The sequence below is a fragment of the Podarcis erhardii genome, assembly GCF_964252035.2.
Source record: "Podarcis erhardii genome assembly, chromosome: 13".
NCBI classification, from domain to species: domain Eukaryota; kingdom Metazoa; phylum Chordata; class Lepidosauria; order Squamata; family Lacertidae; genus Podarcis; species Podarcis erhardii.
Window position 1 is genome coordinate 30,492,611 of NC_138502.1, and position 20,874 is coordinate 30,513,484.

The 20,874-nt window shown below is 44.6% G+C and overlaps 1 protein-coding gene across 1 annotated transcript in view; it reads left to right on the forward strand.

Moving 5' to 3' along the window:
- The window catches only part of EPOP (elongin BC and polycomb repressive complex 2 associated protein), a 65,206-nt gene that overhangs the window by 37,950 nt on the left and 6,382 nt on the right, over positions 1-20,874 (forward strand). The window contains exons 2-3 of the mRNA XM_081837862.1: positions 9,646-9,744; positions 18,322-18,429. The gene's annotated coding sequence lies outside the window, so the exon portion shown is untranslated. The remainder of the gene's footprint in view (positions 1-9,645; positions 9,745-18,321; positions 18,430-20,874) is intronic.

A 20,874-nucleotide genomic window follows, 5' to 3' on the forward strand; every position in this document is an offset into this window, starting at 1 on the left:
GCAAGAAGGGCAAGAGGTGAGCTGGTAATTAAGATTCCATGTAAGATATATTATTACTTATATGTCATATATATAGCTCTTTGTCTCCCTTATAAGGGCAAGGAAATGGGTGTATCTTTTGTGGGTGTATTTTTTGTGATTGGTTCTAGCAAACAGCCAATAGGAATTTCAACCAGGCTGATTGGACAGAGGCAGCCACAGGAGGAGCAAAGGGGGCTGGATTAAGGGAATATAAGTGCTGGCCAGAATGGCAGGAGGCCAGGCCAGAGCTTGGTAACCATGTACCACTGTGCCTCTTATTTATTTGTCTGACAAATAAATTACTATTTTAATTTCTCTATTGCTGCGTTGAATATTTCATTCCAGCTAAGCGTTAACCACAAGCAGGGTGCTACATTTTATGGTGCCCTGTGACTCGGATAAGTGGTCTGCTGGAACGCAGCCCCTTCGCCCTACTGGGCAGGGTACAAGAGAGAGGACAACTGCTTACCCAAAGCGCGCACTGGTAAATTTTTCCAGGGGAACGCAGAAGACTCGTCTGTCTGATACCCTGCTCACTGGCGGCGACGGACCGGGGGAAACAGGGAACCAACCAAGGGTAAGTGCACAAAGGGATTTTTGGCCCTCCAATTAATTAGGAGGAAGAGAAGTCTTGATCAAACTTCTGCGTCTCAGTAAGGGGAAACTGAGTACGCTAGGTGGTTGGGTACATCAGATGGTGATCTGGTGTAGGGAAAGGGAAGGATTGGGAGGTAGAGTGTGGTGAAGTATCCAGCGCATTGTATGTGTGAGAAAGTACAGAGCAATCTGTAGCTGACCTGAGTGTGGAGTGGGCAGTACTTCGGTTCCTAGTAAGGCGACTTCACTAGGCAAGGAAACCCACGAAGCGCGTCTGTGAGTGACTGAGTGGATACTTCACAGGGCCATACAATGGGAGTTGGGGGTTCAAAGGGGGAAAATACACCTCTTGAGTGTATGTTAAATAATTTTAAGAAAGCCTTCTCAGGGGCATATGGAGTCAAAATGACGCCAGAGCGCTTGAGAACGTTATGTGAACTAGAATGGCCAAAACAAAATACTGGATGGCCATCTCAGGGAACTTTTGATATAAATTTAGTGAGCAAACTTTGGACTGATATCGCCAAAGAAACTGGAGGGTGCCCAGAACAATTTCCATATATAGATTCCTGGCTGAGCACATTAAATAAAAATCCTCCATGGATAAGGGAATGCAAAGTCAAACGATGCAAATTATTGGCTGTAAAAGCCGAAGCTAGGAAAGGAATCTTGCCAAATAAACTCAAACCCATTTTTGAGGGGCCAGAGGAAGAGGTGCTTCCACCTCCACCCTATGCTCCACATCGAAGGGAGCTTAATCCAAACACTCCACCAGTTGTAACCCCAAGGCAAGAAACTGGAATGAATAATGGGAGTGGAGTCACAGAGTTTGATTCCTTGATAGATTATGATAAATATCTTCAGGAGGCATTGGAGTCCTATAATAAAGCCCAAGCAGAAGTGGTTATTCCACCTGTGACTCCTAATAGACCTCCATCTACAGTCTCCTTTAGTGGAACAACTGATTGCCCACCCCAAACCCCTGTACATCCAAGTCCCAGGGAAATATTACAGAAGTTACAGGGAGACCTTGCTCGGTCAGCAAGCAATACAGCCAGGCGTATAAAGCTGCTAAAAGAACGCCTTGCGACAGATACCATCCCCTATGATTTGAGGCCCCTAGAGCAAAGTGAAGAGAAAGGTCACGTAGTAGCCCCTCTTAGAAGAGTATTTGATGCACTTGAGGAGCCTGCGCTGGTTAATGGGCAACCCGGACCACGGCCACCTCGAACTTCGACCCTGCAATATATTCCATTCACAACTACAGATCTGATGAATTGGAAAACACACACCCCATCTTTTGCAGAAAAACCTCAGGCTATGATGGACTTGGTGACTTCAATAATAAATACTCATAGTCCTACTTGGACAGATTGCCGCCAGCTCCTGAATACTCTGTTCACCACTGAGGAAAGGAGAGACATAATTGAAAAGGCACAGATATATTTGCGTGAGCAGGCCAGAGGGGGAAATATTTATAATATTGACCGTCATCTCCAAGATAACTTTCCCTTGGAAGATCCTAATTGGGATCCAAACAATGTAATTCACCTGGCCAGACTCACCACCTACCGCCAGACACTTGTGCAAGGTATCCGCAGGGCATGCCAGAAGCCCACTAATATGTCTAAAGTCTCAGAAGTAGAACAGAAACCAAATGAGAGTCCGGGAGACTTTTTAGAGAGGCTGCAAGAAGCCTATCGTATATGGACTCCTTTTGACCCTGAAGCCCCTGAAAACAGTAGAATGATTACTGCTACATTTGTGGCCCAGTGCGCTTCTGACATTCGTAAGAAAATTCAGAAATCAGAAGGATGGGAAGGGATGCTGATGAGCCAAATTATGGCCATTGCACGCCGAGTATATCGGAATAGGGATGAGGCTGAGAAGCAAGAGAAGAAGAAGTGGCAGAAGGAAAAGATGGTAATGCTAGCCACAGCAGTGAAGCAAGACCACCGCCCCTTAAATGGAGGGCGAGGGCGAGGAAGGAATCCACCACTGGGAAGGAATCAATGTGCAAATTGCAAGAAGGAGGGTCATTGGAAGCGGGAGTGTCCTGAACCCCTGAGGTTGGAAGAAGTACGCCCAGGCCCAGGCCCAGGCCCAGGTCCAGGCTCCGGCCCAAGAAACCAGGGACGGGGACGGGGAATGATCCGAGATGGAAGATATCAGAGACCAGGACAGGGACGGAGTAGAGACAATTTCATTGGACTGGCAGAAGAGGATTTTACTCAAGACTAGGAACGACCGGACTCCATAAAGTTAGGCTTCCAGGAGCCCACGGTCACGATTCAATTAGGGAGCCATTTAATAGACTTTATGATTGATACTGGGGCTGAATACTCAGTACTCCCAGAACTATTGCAGAAAAAGGCATCCAAAAGTGTAATCATTAAAAGTGCCACTGGACAGTCAGCTAAGAGGTCTTTCCTCCAACCTTTGGAATGCCAGATTGGGGGACATCGTTTAACCCATCAGTTTTTGTATATACCTGAGTGTCCAATACCTCTCTTAGGCAGAGATATGCTGTCCAAATTGCAGGCCCAAATCACTTTCACTCCTCGAGGTCCAGAAATGAAACTGCCATCAAAAGCAGCAGGAATAATTACCCTCTCAGTACCTAAGGAACAATCATGGCACCTAATGTCAGCCTTGCAAGTCCAACCCACATTGAATACAGAATTAAACAAGCTCCTCCGAACTCTACAGGTGCCACCAGGAGTATGGGCCGAAAATAGCCCACCAGGAATGGCTAAGAATATAGCTCCAATTGTAGTAACCCTAAAACCTATGGCTACCCCTGTATCTGTAAAGCAATATCCCTTACCCCGGCGAGCAGCGGAGGGCATCCAGAAACATTTGGACCGCCTATTAAAATATGGTCTGCTTAAACCTTGCCAATCAGAATGGAACACACCCCTTTTGCCTGTTCGAAAACCTGGGACAGATGAATACAGGCCAGTGCAGGACTTGAGGCTCGTAAACCAGGCTATCGAGACCTTGCACCCAAATGTACCAAACCCATATACCTTGCTGAGTTTGATCCCACCAGAAGCAACATTTTTTACTGTATTGGACTTGAAAGATGCATTCTTCTGTTGCCGGCTGGCACCACAGAGCCAACCTATATTTGCCTTCCAGTGGGAAGACCCTTTGACAGGAACAAAAGGCCAGCTAACCTGGACAAGATTGCCCCAAGGATTCAAAAATTCCCCAACTTTATTTGGCACTGCCTTGGCGAGGGATCTAACAAGTTACCCCTCAACACCGGGAGAAAAGGTGGTTCTGCAATATGTGGATGATCTTATACTAGCTGCAAAGGATTTTGATACCTGTAAAGAAGGGACAGAGGAACTGCTCCACTTGCTCTGGGAAGCTGGCTACCGAGTTTCCCAGAAAAAGGCACAGTTATGTTTAGAAAAGGTCAAATATTTGGGCTTTGACATCTCACACCAACAACGAGCATTGAGACCAGAGAGGAAAGAAGCTATTTGCCTTATCAAGGAACCTACCACAAGAAAACAACTTAGGGGATTCCTGGGAACAGCAGGGTTTTGTAGACTATGGATACCTGATTTCAGTAGTCTGGCCAAGCCCTTACATGAAAGCACTCGAGGTGCAGAAAAGGACCCATTCGTATGGGGACCTGAGCAGAAACAAGCCTTTTTAGTTATCAAACAACGACTTATGGAGGCACCAGCCCTTGGATTGCCTAATTCGGAAAAACCCTTTCAGCTGTATGTACATGAACAGAATGGGATTGCAGCGGCAGTCCTGACCCAGAGATTAGGAAGTTGGAACCGTCCAGTAGCTTATTTGTCTAAACAATTGGACTCAGTAGCAAAAGGATGGCCTCCATGCCTAAGGGCAGTAGCGGCCACTGCGAGCCTTGTCAAAGAAGCTGATAAATTTACCTTTGGCCAGACAATGTATGTGAATGTACCTCATGCTGTTCTGACACTCATGGAATATAAGGGTAGTTATTGGCTAACGAACCCAAGGATGGCTAGATACCAAGGCCTATTGTGTGAAAATCCCAGGATTCATCTACGAGTAGTGAATATGCTCAATCCAGCGACTTTGCTGCCCCTACCAGAGGTAGATGATGAAGAATCACATGATTGTCTCCAAGTAATGGATGAAGTTTATTCCAGTAGACCTGATCTGAAAGATGAGCCATTGAAAAATCCAGATGTTGTATATTATACTGATGGTAGCAGTTACCTGCATGAAGGTGCCAGACGAGCAGGATATGCTGTGGTCACCAATGAGGAAGTTGTGGAAGCTGAGGCTTTGCCGGCTGGCACCTCAGCACAAAAGGCTGAACTTATAGGTTTAACTAGAGCTCTGCAATTGGCAGCCGGATGTAAGGCAAACATCTATACTGATTCAAAATATGCCTTCTTAACCCTGCATGCACATGGAGCTCTATGGAAAGAAAGAGGTCTAATCGGAGCCCACGGGAAGGCTTTGAAATATGGACCTGAAGTAGAAATCCTGTTAGAAGCAGTATGGGCTCCAGAACAGATTGCTGTAATGCACTGCAAAGGTCATGGACGAGGAAGGGATCCAATAACCAGAGGAAATCATGCTGCTGACAAAGCAGCCCGAGAGGCAGCCCAAAAGCCTGTGGGAGGATTTATAGCAGCCCTCATACCAGAGGTAGTTCCAGAAGATGTTAAACCTCACTATACCCCAGAAGAGAGGAAGTGGGCTGAACAGGAAGGAGCAGTTGTGAAGGACGGTTGGATGATCCTGCCGGACAATAGGATTTATGTACCTCATCATCTAGCAGGCACAATTGTAAGAAATTATCATGAATCTACTCACCTTGGCGGTACTGCAACTAGAGAGAGTCTCAGTCGGAAGTTGTATATTATTAATCTATCACAATTAGCAACTTGCATTTCACAGAAATGTGTTCTTTGTGCTAAAAACAATCCCAGGCAGGGACCGGTACAACCTCCTGGAATTCAGCATGTGGGATACGTCCCCATGGAAAGCCTAATTGTGGACTTCACAGAGCTGGTCCCTTCTAAGGGATTCAAGTATCTCCTTGTGTTTGTAGATACTCTTACCGGATGGGTTGAAGCTTTTCCCACCCGAACTGAAAAGGCACGAGAGGTAACTAAAAGACTCCTCACTGAATTGATCCCAAGGTTTGGATTACCTAGATGCATTGGAAGTGATAATGGGCCAGCGTTCATTGATCAAGTAGTACAAGATGTATGTCGAGTCCTACAAGTAAAATGGAGACTGCATACAGCATATAGGCCTCAGAGTTCAGGGAAAACTGAAAGAATGAATCGGACTCTGAAAACCCAATTGGCAAAATTAACCCAGGAAACGGGATTGGGATGGGTAGATGTGTTACCCATAACACTGTTTCGTGTTCGGTGTGCACCCACAAAAAGACTTAAGTTGTCACCTTTTGAGCTCCTGTATGGGAGACCGCCCTCCTTTGTTCAGGATATTCCAGCTGACCTTAAACAAATAGGAGATCATGTGACACAGGGACAAGTGCAATCTCTCCCCCGTGTTTTTGTTTCTCTTAACAGGTGGGCCCTCGAGCGCACGCCGTGCAGCATTGCCGAGCCGATTCATCAGTTCCAGGCTGGCGATAGCGTATGGGTGAAAGAGTGGAAACGTGATCCACTTGCACCTAAGTGGCGTGGACCTTACACCGTCTTGCTCTCTACTCCAACAGCGGTGAAGGTAGCTGAGGTGACCCCCTGGATTCATCACTCTCGTTTGAAGAAGTCTGAAGGCAGTTGGACGTGCAAAGGTGACCCCTCTAATCCTTTAAAACTAACTCTCTCCAAAAACCCCTGTATCTAGCCCTACCGGGAACGGGCTAGGTCACGGGCAACATTTGACGACCGGCCTGCTGCAGCCACAACCTGGAAGCTGGCTGACCTGCGCACGCCTGAAGCTTGAGGAGCGTCTGAACCAGCGACTGTGAACGGAAAGATTCTCTAATACAATTGATTGACTGCCCCCCTTGTGGAACAATTATCAGAGATATTACTCATTGGGGATCCTCGGGATATATGTTTTGGTCTTGGTGGTTCCCCATTTCTGTCACTGGGGGAATTATATTGGGGCTAATAATTATTTGCTATCACAATAAGGTAATCTTTTGTGGAAGGAATGCATATACTAGACATCAACATGATTTTATTATTAATCCTGATCCCTTGGGAAGGGGAAGGGTCCTTGAATCTGACCAAATTGGCTAAATATGGATTCAGCCATGACCACAATATGTGGGTAGGTTTAGCTGAAATGGTAGCTAATGTTGCAAATAGGACCAATTGCCTTGTTTGCTCTCTTGGGCCAGATGATTCAGAGGGAGGTATGCCCTTATTACCGATACCATTAGATGCTATTGGTATGGTAAGCGAAATGCCACACCAAACTGAAATACAGAATTTCCCCGGATGGAACTCAACTAAACCATTACGAGTTATACCTGTACAAGGGGAATTCTGTGTACATAAATCATCAGATGCAGCTGATTCTCCCATGATAGGCTCTTCTCATTGTCACTATACTTGGGATTATATTAAGAATAGTCATACCTGGGCACACGGTACTACCTATCGAACTCGGAATACCTTGCCCTGTGCACCTCCTTTTATTCATGCATGGAAAGTGGTGTGGAACATAACTGTGACAGAAAAAGGCAATCTAACATACTGCACTGTAAATTCTCTACCCCTTTTGGTATTTCGCCTTCTGTATTCCCCGTACCAAAAACCTCAGACCCGATGGTTGTGGTGGATATGTGGAGAATGGGCGTACAAGAAACTCCCTTCCAAATGGAGTGGGACTTGTTTCTTGGGTTGGGTATTACCACCAATGTGGATTATGCCCACTAGTTCGGCCAGGCGAACACGAAGGAATGCTGATATTTCTCATATAGCAGGAGGAAGTACCCAAAGTTGGAGCGGTACTGATGATTGGCCGCCAGAGCGCATTATAGCCTATTATGATCCTGCCTCCTGGAATCCTGGTGAGCTCATACAAGGGGCACGGGATCCTATTTATAATCTAAACAGAATAATTCGATTGCAAGCAGTAGTGGAACTTGTAACCAATGCAACGGCCCAGAGTTTGAGACTTATTGCACAACAGTTGGATGAAAGTAGAGCCGCCATTTTGCAGCTGAAAATGGGAATGGATTATGTACTTGCCAGGCAGGGAGGCCTATGTGGAGTCTTGAACTTGACAGGGAATGCCTGTTGCTTTAACATTTCTGATAATGGTGAGGCAATCCGTGTGTTGGCCACAAAGATGGAGAATATAGCACATGTCCCAGTACAAACATGGGAAGGATGGGATATGGGATGGCTCACCAATTGGTTACCTAATGTCACAGGACTCAAAGGGATACTATTGTCTTGCTTGTTTTTCTTGACAGTAGTAGTATTGGTTTTATGTATGATGCCATGTATCATTTCATGTTTTAGAAGTACAATTAGCAAGATGGTTTCAAATGAAACTCTACCTCATATCATGGCCCTATACAGAGCTTTACCTCAGGAATATGATGAAGGTCAAGCTATCAAGGACACTTGGGATGAAGGTCCTTGAGCTTGAAAGGGGGGAATGAGGCACCTAACCATAAGCCTGCATTTTTATCAAAGCTTCTATATATTTCAATCAAGGCTTGTATTTAAAAATGAGCTTAAAAAAAGGATTTTCAAATGTTTCATGCCAGGCAGAGAAAACCTTGGCCATTCTCCTAAGACAAGAGGGCCCCATTGATTTATAGTAGAAAAACAATTCTCAAAGTCATAAAAAGGGAGAATTACATATGCTGCCCCAAGGCTGAAAAAACACCATTAGGAATGGGGAAAGATAATACTAATGTGCCTCCCAGTAAAATGAGCCAGATCTTCTTTCTAAGGTTCAAAGGCCAGGAGCAAATGGAAAGAAAAACATTTAGCTAGAAGAAAGAGAGCATTTTTGGGGAAGTCTTTTTCTAAAGCCATTCTTTCTTAAACTGAAGAGGCTTCTTTTAAAAGCTGTTTTACTGAGTTTCTTCCTTTTTACTTTGAAAAGCTTTATTCTTTTAAGAGGCTACCTATGATAAATGTATGAAATATATTAGCTTAAATATATTGGCTTAAATGTAATTATGCAAAGGATTTAAGGAATGCTAGATTCTTATTTCATAGAGTCATATTGCAATAGGAGACCAGAGGGGCAAATGAGCCTAGCCCCCCCCCCCCTGCCAGACAGAAGACGCCATCCAAGCAGTCTTGATATATAGTTGTCAGGCATTTGTTTAGAAACATTAAATGAAGGAAATCTTTCAATGTTGATGTGAAACTCAAGATCCTTGACATCTGTTGAACATAAAAATGTAAGATTAAACATTTGTTTTAGAAGGCAATAGGGCAAGAAGGGCAAGAGGTGAGCTGGTAATTAAGATTCCATGTAAGATATATTATTACTTATATGTCATATATATAGCTCTTTGTCTCCCTTATAAGGGCAAGGAAATGGGTGTATCTTTTGTGGGTGTATTTTTTGTGATTGGTTCTAGCAAACAGCCAATAGGAATTTCAACCAGGCTGATTGGACAGAGGCAGCCACAGGAGGAGCAAAGGGGGCTGGATTAAGGGAATATAAGTGCTGGCCAGAATGGCAGGAGGCCAGGCCAGAGCTTGGTAACCATGTACCACTGTGCCTCTTATTTATTTGTCTGACAAATAAATTACTATTTTAATTTCTCTATTGCTGCGTTGAATATTTCATTCCAGCTAAGCGTTAACCACAAGCAGGGTGCTACACAATGATTGTGCTTTGGGTGTTAAAATCAACAGGGGAGACCCTCCTTGCACCTTCACTGACTGTGCTTTTGCTCAATTGTTCAATATACTTCATGAAGGCCTTTGGTCGTGGGATTATCTTCCCTTCGCTTATGTTGCTGTGCACTGTTATTCTGGTACTGTATTGGCTGTTTCTTGTAATTTTTTGTTATTTTAATTTCTACCTTACACTTATTTTAATTGTTAGATTTTTGTGTGACTCGACCTGGGCCCAAGGAAAAGGAAACAGGAACAAGGAAAAAACTCACGCTTACAAATAAATCCAACCACGTCTGCTCAGAAGTAAGTCCTGTTGAATTAGTTGGGGCCACCTACTTCCACATAAATGGGGTTAGGATTGCAACCTTAGAAAAACGAATTATTTCATTTATCTCTATGGATATGTTACAAGAGGGGGTCTTCATCCCCTCCTTTGTTTTGTTTTTTGAAAAAAGAAATTGGCACAAAGTTCAAATCCTGTGACACAGGCCAACCAATACCCCTGGAAAGTGCATTAGCAGGACATGGAGAGAGCCATCCATTGCTCTATGTCCACAACATTAAGGTTGGAAAATCATCTCTAGCAGACTCTTACACCAGCGAAGGGCTTATAATTTAAAGGAGGAGGGGCGTTCAGACACAGAGCTTTAAAGAGGGTCTGTGCCTGGAAAGAGTGGAGAAAAATTTGTGGATAAGCCCTGAGTGGGATTCTGCCAGAAAATATTTATTCTTTACCATTTGGCAGCAGTAATTCATATATATAACTGACAGAGGATTCATTTACATTTTTAAAAAATACAAGGGGCACAAACCTGCCTGGAAACCATACGGTCTGATCTTGCGCCCTAATTTCAGATGCATGGCAGTATCTCTGAAGGTACTGTGCCAGCACTCAGAGGCACACTCACATTCAAGGAAAACCCATGCATCTAAGAGAAAATCCGGGACAATGAAGGCAGGTTTAAAGCTTGAGCCCTAGTAAGTTCTGGTTCAAATTAAGATTTCAGAAGAGACAAAAAAAGTTTGTCTTCTAAAAACCCTGCAAAATCCAAACCGGAACTTTGTATTTGGGCAGTTTAGTGCCATCTTGTGATCACCAGCCTCAATTGCAACCAGGAAAAGAAAGAAGGTGATACTTTATCCTGAGCTTTTGCGGAGAGAGCCTTTGAGTTTCTCCTCTTTCTGGGTTTAGAGACTATGAGGGTTGGATGGAAAGCCATGGGGGTCTGTAAATATTTTATTTATTAGAAGTCTATATCCTAATTTTATAGAGTTGGCGGTATTAGATGTTCTTTATAATTTAATCACTTATGGACTTAAAGGTATAAGTGCTCTATAAAACCAGCCTGTACTATACTGGTATGTCTGCATTTATTGCACATTATGTTCTATATAAGATGATGGCTGCGTTCCTAGCCACACTTGTGTGAGAGTAAGTCTCATTGAGCTCCATGGTATTTACTTCTGATTAGGTAGGCATAGCATTACACTGTTTATTGAAATGGCCTTTCAAAATGGCACAGCTCTCATAAGAGTATTAAAAATTCAGTATTTATTTGTTATTTTACAGATTTATAAAGTGCATCAAAGCCAGAATCTATGAAAGGGTTGTGCAGTAAAGTAAAATATGATAAACTGCAAAAGTTAACAGACCCTAAAAGGATTACTACAATGTACAATTAGTACTGTACTAGATTGGCAATAAATTGGCTGAGTAACAATTCAGGGAATACCTTCTTAAACCAAAATGTATTCCCCACCTGACTAAGCATTGAGGTACTTAGGCCATATGCAATGGGATTTAAAATTTTAAATTTTTGCTGTGTGTATGGGATGTTATGTGCTGGTAACTCAACCTGAGTTTTTAGATGGAGTGGGCTATCAGACTAAGTACCGGTAACTACATCAGGGGTCTTCAACCTATTTGGTACCTGGGAGCACACTTGGAAATCTAAAGAACAGGCACCACAAAATGCCATTTTCATAGAAGAAAATCTGATGATGCTCAGAACCTTTCTCCGAAACAGTCAGAACACCAAGACCTGAAGCAAATAAAGGACAGAGGGAATCAGCAGACAACACCTCTAAAAAAACAGGTACCCTCCCTACCAAAGAAAAAACAAGTCACAAGAATGGCTGCAGCTCAGTGGTACAGCATTGGCTTAGCATGCAGAAGGTCTCAGCTTCAGTCCCCAGCATCTTCAGAAGGACTGGGAAAGACTCCCTTCCTGAAACCCTGGGGAGCATCTGCTGGTCAGTGTAGACCTGTGTTTCCCAAACTTGGGTCGCCAGCTGTTTTTGGACTACAACTCCCATCATCCCTAGCTAGCAGGACCAGTGGTCAGGGATGATGGGAATTGTAGTTCAGAAACAGTTGCAGACCCAAGTTTGGGAAACACTGGGACTAATACTAAGCTAGAGGGATCAACAAGCTAACTTGTATAAAGCAACTCCTTATGCTCCTAAAAAAGCTCATATAAAATAAAAAATAGGGGTGGGCAAGGGGCCTTGGAGTGTGCCAGGAGGTGTCTGAGGTTTCATGATGCCAATGAATGCTTTGTTGGGGACCCCAGAACTAAACTAACGGTGTTGCATCCACAACACGGTAGGCTGGTTGTGTAACTTGTGAATCCAGAAATGCCTCCAGCCACATAGTTTCGACATGCTGAGAACTTCTATCTGGAATTGACCCTGTCTGGCTACACACCTGACTTGGTTATACAAGACCAGCGTGGCCGGTGCAGAGATGAAAAGTATGAGAAGGCTGATGTGTTCAACTCTCTGAAGGAGGGCAGGATAAAGCAGCAGTGTGGAGGAGCACAGCTCTAGCAGGAACAAGAAAGTAATAATAAATAATAATAATAAATAATTTATTATTTATACCCTGCCCATCTGGCTGAGTTTCCACAGCCACTCTGGGCAGCTCCCAGTTGAGTGTTAAAAACAATACAGCATTAAATATTTAAAAAATCCCTAAACAGGGCTGTCTTCAGATGTCTTTTAAAAATAGGATAGCTGCTTATTTCCTTGACATCTGGTGGGAGGGCGTTCCACAGGGTGGGCGCCACTACCAAGAAGGCCCTCTGCCTGGTTCCCTGTAACCTCACTTCTCACAATGAAGGAACTGCCAGCAGGCCTTTGGCGCTGGATCTCAGTGTCTGGGCTGAATGATGGGGGTGGAGACGCTCCTTCAGGTATACAGGACTGAGGCCATTTAGGGCTTTAAAGGTCAGCACCAACACTTTGAATTGTGCTCACAGCAATGTGTAATTTGCTGGAGTGGTTTTTTTTACCTGTGATGTAAGTTTGAGGGGCAGGGCAGGTAGCTTGCATATGTTCCCTTGCTAGGTAGGCTGGGCTCACAAAATGAATGGCCTAGGGTCACCCAGATAGCTTCCTGTCTGATCAGGGATGTGAACTTACGTTTCCCCAGCCAAGTCTAACATGCCATATCACTGCACTACCCCCTGCCAACTCATCTATGTTTCGATTTTCCTTTTGGGGTCTGGCTATGGACTCTTTAGGGATGTGGCTTGGGCGGGACAGGGGGCTGTCATGATGAACTCCCAGACTTCCAACATGTACCACCACACCACAGGAGGGGAACCCAGGCCATAGGTCAGAGAACAAGCTGCCTTTAGAGCAGAGAACACTAGATGCCCGTCTTGGTGGGCTGTGATGAAAAGGGAGAGATGCTTGGCAGGGCTCAACCTCACACCCCAGGATCAAAGAACTGGAGAACTGCAGAGCTCGTAGGAACCTCAAGGGTCATCTAGTCCAACCCCCTGCAATGCAGTTCCTTCTGCAATGCAGAAACCCTTCTTTTACCTCTGGAGTAACACAGGCTGGCAACAGCTTCCCAGGATCTCAGCTGGTGGCTTTTCTCATCACCTGTTACCACTTTTAATTAGGGAGGTCAAGGGAATGAACCTGGGACATTCTACATGCAAAGCATGTGTTTTGCTAATGAGCCAGGGGCCGTCCCCTGGTTTGCATGTTCTTTGGAGCCTTGCTGCTACTGCCCTCTATCTTCACCCAGATAAGGCCAGCAGTGCTGGGACTTAAAGTGGGGGGTGCTATTGATGTATGGTGCCAACTCAAACAAGCCCAGTCTGGCAATCGGGTACCAACATTTATTTGGGGGGTGGGGGGAGAGGTAAGATGAAATTTTAAAAATTCTGAATGAACTGAGATAAATAAGGTGTGAGAACCCTAAAGGGCTAACTTAAATGCTGTCTAGCCCCAAAATGAACCACACAATGTACATTGGCAGAAAAAAGATTTTATAGACCTCCTAAGAATGCTGTACACCTGATCTCTCTTTCTCCCTCTCTTTCCTTGCACCAGCGTGATAAAGGCTTACAAACATTAGTTAAGACAACCAATTTACCCATTGGACTCTGCAACGACCTATAACAATTGATTAACTGTCTGATAAAACACCCATCTCTCTTTACTGAAGCCTTTATAAAGATTTTATAAATGGAAACTTAATGTACTCATTCACAACCAAGGAAGGCGTAAGATTAAGCACTGCACTTCAACGTTAGCAGGATTTTGCTGGTTCAAATGGTTTTGGATGCAGAGAAAGATTCCCCTCCGCCTCAACTGATCTCTTCTGGCAAATTTTGCAAGCAGGGATTTTCGAGGGACATATATCAAGCAAAATAGCTGAACCACCACAGTACATTGTTGTTGTTGTTGTTTAAAAAGGTCATGCCATAGCTTAAGACTGACTGGAAACCATGTTTTCTAATGTTGAAGCTTGGCCTCAGGACCCCCAGAGTCAGAGTTGGTGGTGGGAACTGAGGTGCTTGCTGTTACCAGAGTGGTGAGTAGAAAGCAGTTCAGAGGGAGTTTGAGTCCTAGGAATCAAGACCCTGTCTGGTCTACATGAAAATGGGTTCAGGAGCGAGCCAGCAGTGAATCACACTGTGCAAGTTGGAGTTAACTCTTTACTAGCAAGAACACGATCTGCACAGGAGTGTCAGGCCTAATGAGCATGGCTACTCATCCCCAGTAGGCCTTGCCCCTTTGAAACAGTTGCTGAGTCCTCACCTCCCCACAGGTGTCTTAAGTGTCCTACTGTCCAGAGTTTTTTCAAAGCAAATCAGAGACTGCACCTGCATGTCACCAATCTTTCCTCTGCCCGCTTCAGCCCTCTTCTGGTTCTGGGAGACCAGTGGGGAGCGGAGCTTGTTGCGGTAGGAGGGGGAGACGCACACGACTCTTCATCAGCCTGACCCATCTCTGCCTCTTGGCATCTCCTTTCCCACTCTCCAGCTTCAGCTTCTGCCTCTGATTCTGAACTTCTCTCTGCCACAGACTCTCCCACTCACTGAGTCCTGTTACCCCTCCAGCTTCCGACACCTCCTCCTCCCAGTCTTCTCCCTTTGACTACTCATCACTGTCCCACTATCACCCTTGGGGCTCTGAACCTTCTTCCCCTGGTGGTTCCCCAGCTGGTTCCTCCCACCATTCCTCTGCGTCCAACCAGCCCATGACATCAGCAACCCTGGAGAGAATGACAGCGAAACCCAGGTGGGGAATGCCTGAGGAAACACAGCTGTGCCTGGTCAGGCTAAGATAGGGCTGGAAGCACAGAGCATGTGATCCCTGCACCTGAAGCTGACTCAGATTGGAACCTGCCTTAATAATAGCAGTGACCTATTTAAGGAGAAGAGAGGCAAACCCCAAGCTTTGGCACAACTCTCCAGGAGAGGCTTGAGGAGGCGTATTGTGAAAACCAAGGTGGTGATGTAGGAGATCGAAGCGCAGAGGAGGTTGGAACCACCTGTGTTGACTTAAGGTGCAGCAGAGGTGACGGAAGCGAGGCGCACCGAGGGACCATCACGCACTAAGAATCAGCAAGGGCCAAGGGGGACAAAGTACCACTAAGAGCAGCCAGATCCAGGACAGGTGCTGGGGTGGGGGGGGGGCGGGAGCTGGAATTTTCTGGGACTTGGCGCTGCACCACCCCCATCTCAACCCTGCACCAAACTCTAACTGTGACAATAGGCCTGAACAGTGCAACCATCTTCCTTAATAAAGTCCAGGCATTAACCACTTACTTGTGGGTGCAGGCCAGTTTGTATGTATACCTGAATTAAATATTTTGCTACTGCATGGGTATCTAGTGGGGGCAGATATACTGTGGGGTAGGCGCAGGGAGGATCGCTCCCCCAGCATGGATAGGAGAGCTGATAGGGGAGTCCTATCACCTGATGTGGGTGGTGCTGTGGTCTAAACCACTGAGCCTCTCGGGCTTGTCACCAACTTAAGACTTTTTTTATAAAGGGGGGGGGATTAGATGAATTCAGAGGATAAAGTCATCCATGGCTGCCAGTCAGAGTATTTATATATTGCCTCCAGTATCAGATGCAGTATGTCTCCGAATACCAGATGTTGGGGGAAAGAAGCAATGCCTTGGCCCATATTGTGATTATTTATTGGTACTATGGCTGCAAAAGGGATGGGCGCTGTGGTCTAAACCACTGAGCCTCTTGGGCTTTCTGATTAGAAGGTCAGCGGTTCAAATCCCTGTGACGGGGTGAGCTCCCTTTGCTCTGTCCCAGCTCCTGCCAACCTAGCAGTTCGAAAGCACGCCAGTGAAAGTAGATAAATTGGTACCACTGTGACGGGAAGGTAAACGGCATTTCCGTGTGCTCTGGTTTCCATTAAGGTATTCTGTTGTGCCAGAAGCAGTTTAGTCATGCTGGCCATATGACCCGGAAAGCTGTCTGTGGACAAGCGCCAGCTCCCTCGGCCTGATAGCAAGATGAGCACCACAACCCCATAGTCGCCTTCAACTGGGTGTAACCTTCCAGGGGTCCTTTACCTTTTTACCTTTTTTTAACCTATCGCCTGAATCTAATACATTGGTGTTAATTAATTTCATGGGCAGAATGATAAGCATCAGCCTCACAATGCAAAGTAATCTTCCCTATTTTTGGTGAGGAATTATGCTGGCAGCTTTTCAACACCAGTAAGTCCAAATAAGGGTATACTTTCACTTGTGCAACATAAACAAATGTTGTGTTGTTGTTTGAAGTGACTTCTGTTGATATGGTGGCTGTGTCTTGTTTTACAGACATCCACCCCTCCAGTTGCATGGGGTTGGGCTAGATGACCCTTGTAATCCCTTCCAACTCTACAGTTCTATGGTTTTTGGGCATGTTGGTCCCCACACAGCAGACTGAGTGCACAACACAGCTCACCTAATCAATCTTCCCCACTAGGGTAAGATGTATTTATATTTAAATTACATCATTCATTTCTGTGTTTGCACATGGACATATAAATTAGCATATGCAAATATTCTGCAAATCTCCACTCTTTTTTTGACAGTGCCTTAGTAGCCCTCCTACTTCTGTTATTAGCATAGCTAGCTTTCAGCGGGCACAGGAGACTTCATCGGACAGAACAGAAACCCAGCTGGTTTTTCATTGCACACTAAGGAGGATGTTTATATACTGATTTAGTTAGTTCTGATGGAGAATTTCGCACTCTCTAACACCAATGGAATAGCTACACACGTCTGCAGGGCTTTCACAGCCATGATTTAAATTAGTTTTCTTTGTAATTTCCCTTTTTCAAAATGTCCATACGACAAGTTGGCAGTACCAGTGCTGTCCACTAAGCGGCAATATATGACTGAAAGTGTAAAAAAATTGAAATTGAGTGAGCGATTGAAGTACTAATCGATGTGGTTCTGAATACACCATGTTCAGGTTTGACTTTTTACTTATCCTTTGCTCAAAAATCTTTTAGCACTCCTACTATCATCTCATTTGTTTCTAAGAAACAGCAGTTTATTACAAAGACAAGTCAGTATTTGTGCACTGGAGAAAATCTTTTTTAAAAACATTTTTTATTAAAGATTTCTTGGTTTACAAAACTATGTGCGATGTCTCTTTTTTCAAGTTACAGTCATCTACAGATCAGTTTCATTTGTTGAGACATTAGTGTTACATTAGGATGAAAATGGGGAAAGAGGTGGAGGGGGCCATGGTGAGTGGGGTTGGGGTCAGGTGGCAATTTTTCTTTTCTACTTTGTGTGGGGTTTTGTGTCGGCATCGCTTGTGCGGGTTCTCTTTACTATTTTCTTGTATTCCGTTGCTGGTGAGAGAGGTTGGGGTTGGCCTAGGGCAGGCTTCCTCAAACTCGGCCCTCCAGATGTTTTGAGACTACAATTCCCATCATCCCTGACCACAGGTCCTGCTAGCTAGGGATCATGGGAGTTGTAGGCCAGAAACATCTGGAGGGCCAAGTTTGATGAAGCCTGGCCTAGGGTGTGATTGTTTGTTTGTGATTGGCTGTGGTGAACTTTGTTTTCGTGTGTGAGTGGGGTATGTGTGTGTATTTTTGAATCAGGTTAGCCATATGATTCGTATGCTGTTGGTGGATTCTTGTCGTTGTCTTGTTGGGCTGTGTATGTGATAAAAGGGAGCCATACCAGGGTGAAGGCATCTTCTTCAATTTGTCCCCATGTCTGTTTCAGTTTGTTGGTTAGTTTTTTTCTAATAAGGCTGTTTCCCATACTATTTGATACTATTTGTCCATGCTTACTCCTGACAGATCTCTCCAGTGTTTGGCTATGTTGTTTCTGGCTGCTGAGAGTAGGTGGGTTATGAGCTCTATGATGTGAGTGGGCATTATTCTCTTGGAAGGTGTTTAGTAGGGCCAGTTCTGGGGTGTCTTCTAATACTTAGTTATTTTGCATATTTCTTGTATGATTGTTGTCCAGAATAGTTGTTTTTTGGGGCATTCCCACCATATGTGGAGGTACATGCCTGTGGAGAAAAACTATTGATGAAGAAAAACCTGCTGATAATTTTATGTTGGAGATGAAATATTCTTACCCACTTTTTTTTCATATTCCTAGGTAGTCAGGTTAGAATTCTAACTGAATGGCAATAACAACAAAGTTTGGCATTTTGATCAAACTCTGCGCATGATCTGCTAAGAAAGCCTACCTGAATATCTGAAACAGGTAGGAACTTTGGGAAATGAACAAGCATATTAAGAATAATTGCATAAATGCTAATTGCACATTCTGTCCTGATTCTAATAGCTATAGAGTTGCGTGGGATAAAAGCCATGCAGAACACTCAAGCCCCACCCTCTGCTTATTTCAAGTCCTGCTTTGTCTGGCTTCTGAAAATTCAGCACATACTGCCTATGTATCTTTTCAGTCATGAGGGCTAGAATCATCTTTTTTTAAATATAAAAGTTGAAATTCTCAGAAGGCTGAATTCTGTGTCAGCAAGTGGAAGCTCTGTGTGTGTGTGTGTGTGTGTGTGTGAGAGAGAGAGAGAGAGAGAGAGAGAGAGAGAGAGAGAGAGAGAAATGGTAGATGAATGGAATGCAAACAGTCCTTGTAGAGGTGCTCATTTAAGAATGATTAAGCTGGAATAAAAAACGTTTGATCTTTAACAATCCCAGCCTGCACAGCAGCTCATCCCTCTCTATATGAAAGAGGAGCCTGTGGCCATCAAAAGGGGAATAACTGGAATAATTTTAATTGCTACAGTTAAATGATTTTTAAATGGTTATAATATTTTTCATCTTTTCCTCATCTTTTCCTATTTGCTGTTCTAGTGCTTTATGGCTGCTGTATTGTACTTACTGACGTCCTAAAAAATTGTATAATGGTTTTAGTTTTAACCTATGCTGGGAATTGTAGTTTGTTAAGGGTCTGAGAATTTCAGCTTGGTGAGGGGCAAACTACAGTTCCTGGGATTTTTTGAAAGGGGGAGGATTAGCCATGTGCTTTGACTGCATTGTGGTGTACTCAGTGATAGCTAGGCCTTTGGCTTTCCTTTCTGCCTGTTTCCTTACTGAAAACATGAGGCTGGGAGAGATGGGGCGGGCCTTTGCCCGCTCTTCAATGCCCAAGGCGACCTGGTTCCTGGTAATGAACCCATGCCTCTGTCCCTTTAGAGACCATACTTTTCTGCCTTTGGAGGGAGAGAATAAACACTTCTCAGGGAGGGACCTCCCTTCTGTCTCTGGCTGATTCATTAATAGAAAGATGACTTGACCTCTTTCCACATGAGATTTGGAGTTGATTCGCACGTGCATGTATATGGCGTTTGAAATGTCATCACTCAGTGACCCACTGCTGAGTGTGTGAACCGTTTCTAGTTAAGTCAGGCAACATGAAATCGTTGCCTGCAGTGTTTGGCCTGAAAGGTCCCCTTGCTCTACATGCTGCTTAAATCTCTGACATTTGTGCGGAATATTTTTTGGGGGGTGGGAAGCAAAGGCTTCCTCAGTCCTCAAACTGAAATAGATGTTGTCAGACAAGAAAGGACACCATGGTGCTCTTGTATGAGACTCAATGTCAGACAGCGTGGTCCACAAGAGAGGATCTGGTGCAGATTCTGGGGCTAGACATTGGCTGAGCTAGGCCTCAAGCTTATTTACTTATTTAGCCACCTTTCTTCTGAGGAGTGTAAGGCAGTACACATGGGCCATTGCCAAATGAAATGGCTAATAAGGCACTTGCTGCAAAGTCTTTTTTTCAGAGCAGTTGTTCGAGTCAGAAACAACCAACCATCATTGCACAGCTAGGTTTCCCCTGCCCATGTCTTTTTCAGAAACACTGATTCTGTATTGCCAGGGATACAAGAACATAGAATCTCAGTCGTCTCCCTGTCCAAAAGGCAAGAACATTGTCCTAATAAGAGACCGTTCCTCTGTCAACCAGCCCCAGCCCCCCCTAACCTGGTGCCCTCCAGATGTTCTGGACCAGAATTCCCATTATCCCCAGCCTGACCAACACCCAACTTGGCTGACCAAAACAATCCATAACACAGGGTGCCCATGGGTAGAGATCACATGTGCTGCAGAACTTGCATTCAGAATTAACAGCTTTGGTTGACTCTTGCAAGTAAGTCAAGCTACATATTACTCAAGTCGTTTTATTACGGTCAGTGACCAGTAGAGCTACATATGAAGGCAAACACATTCATGCTGTCAGGGTCCCTAGCAAATCTGATTTGGAAGAGGGGAATTCCTGCTTCCGGCATGGTGATCAGACCCCAAGTGAAAACAAAACACATCCAGGAGAGGGTTTAACCTTCATGGCTTTTGCAAAGAATTCTGGTTAGTTTGGTGAGGGTGTTGACAATTTTCTCTTGGAAATGCCTAGTCCCACTTGTAGAGCTCGTTAGGGAGATGAACTTACAATTAAAACAGTTTAACTTGTTGAGACATCCCAACGGATAGCCATTCCATGTGTCACCTGGCTTCTTTAGACAGATCTAAATGTTGAAAAGCGGATGGATCAGAGGCAGCCTTGTAGTGGCACTTAATTTTCTGTTTTTGAATGGCTGAAGTCTACCAGCTGAGACGGCCACTGCCCTCTGCCTGAAGAATAGGCAGTTATCAACTTTATGTACAAGCACACACATTCTTGCCAGTTTCCAAATAA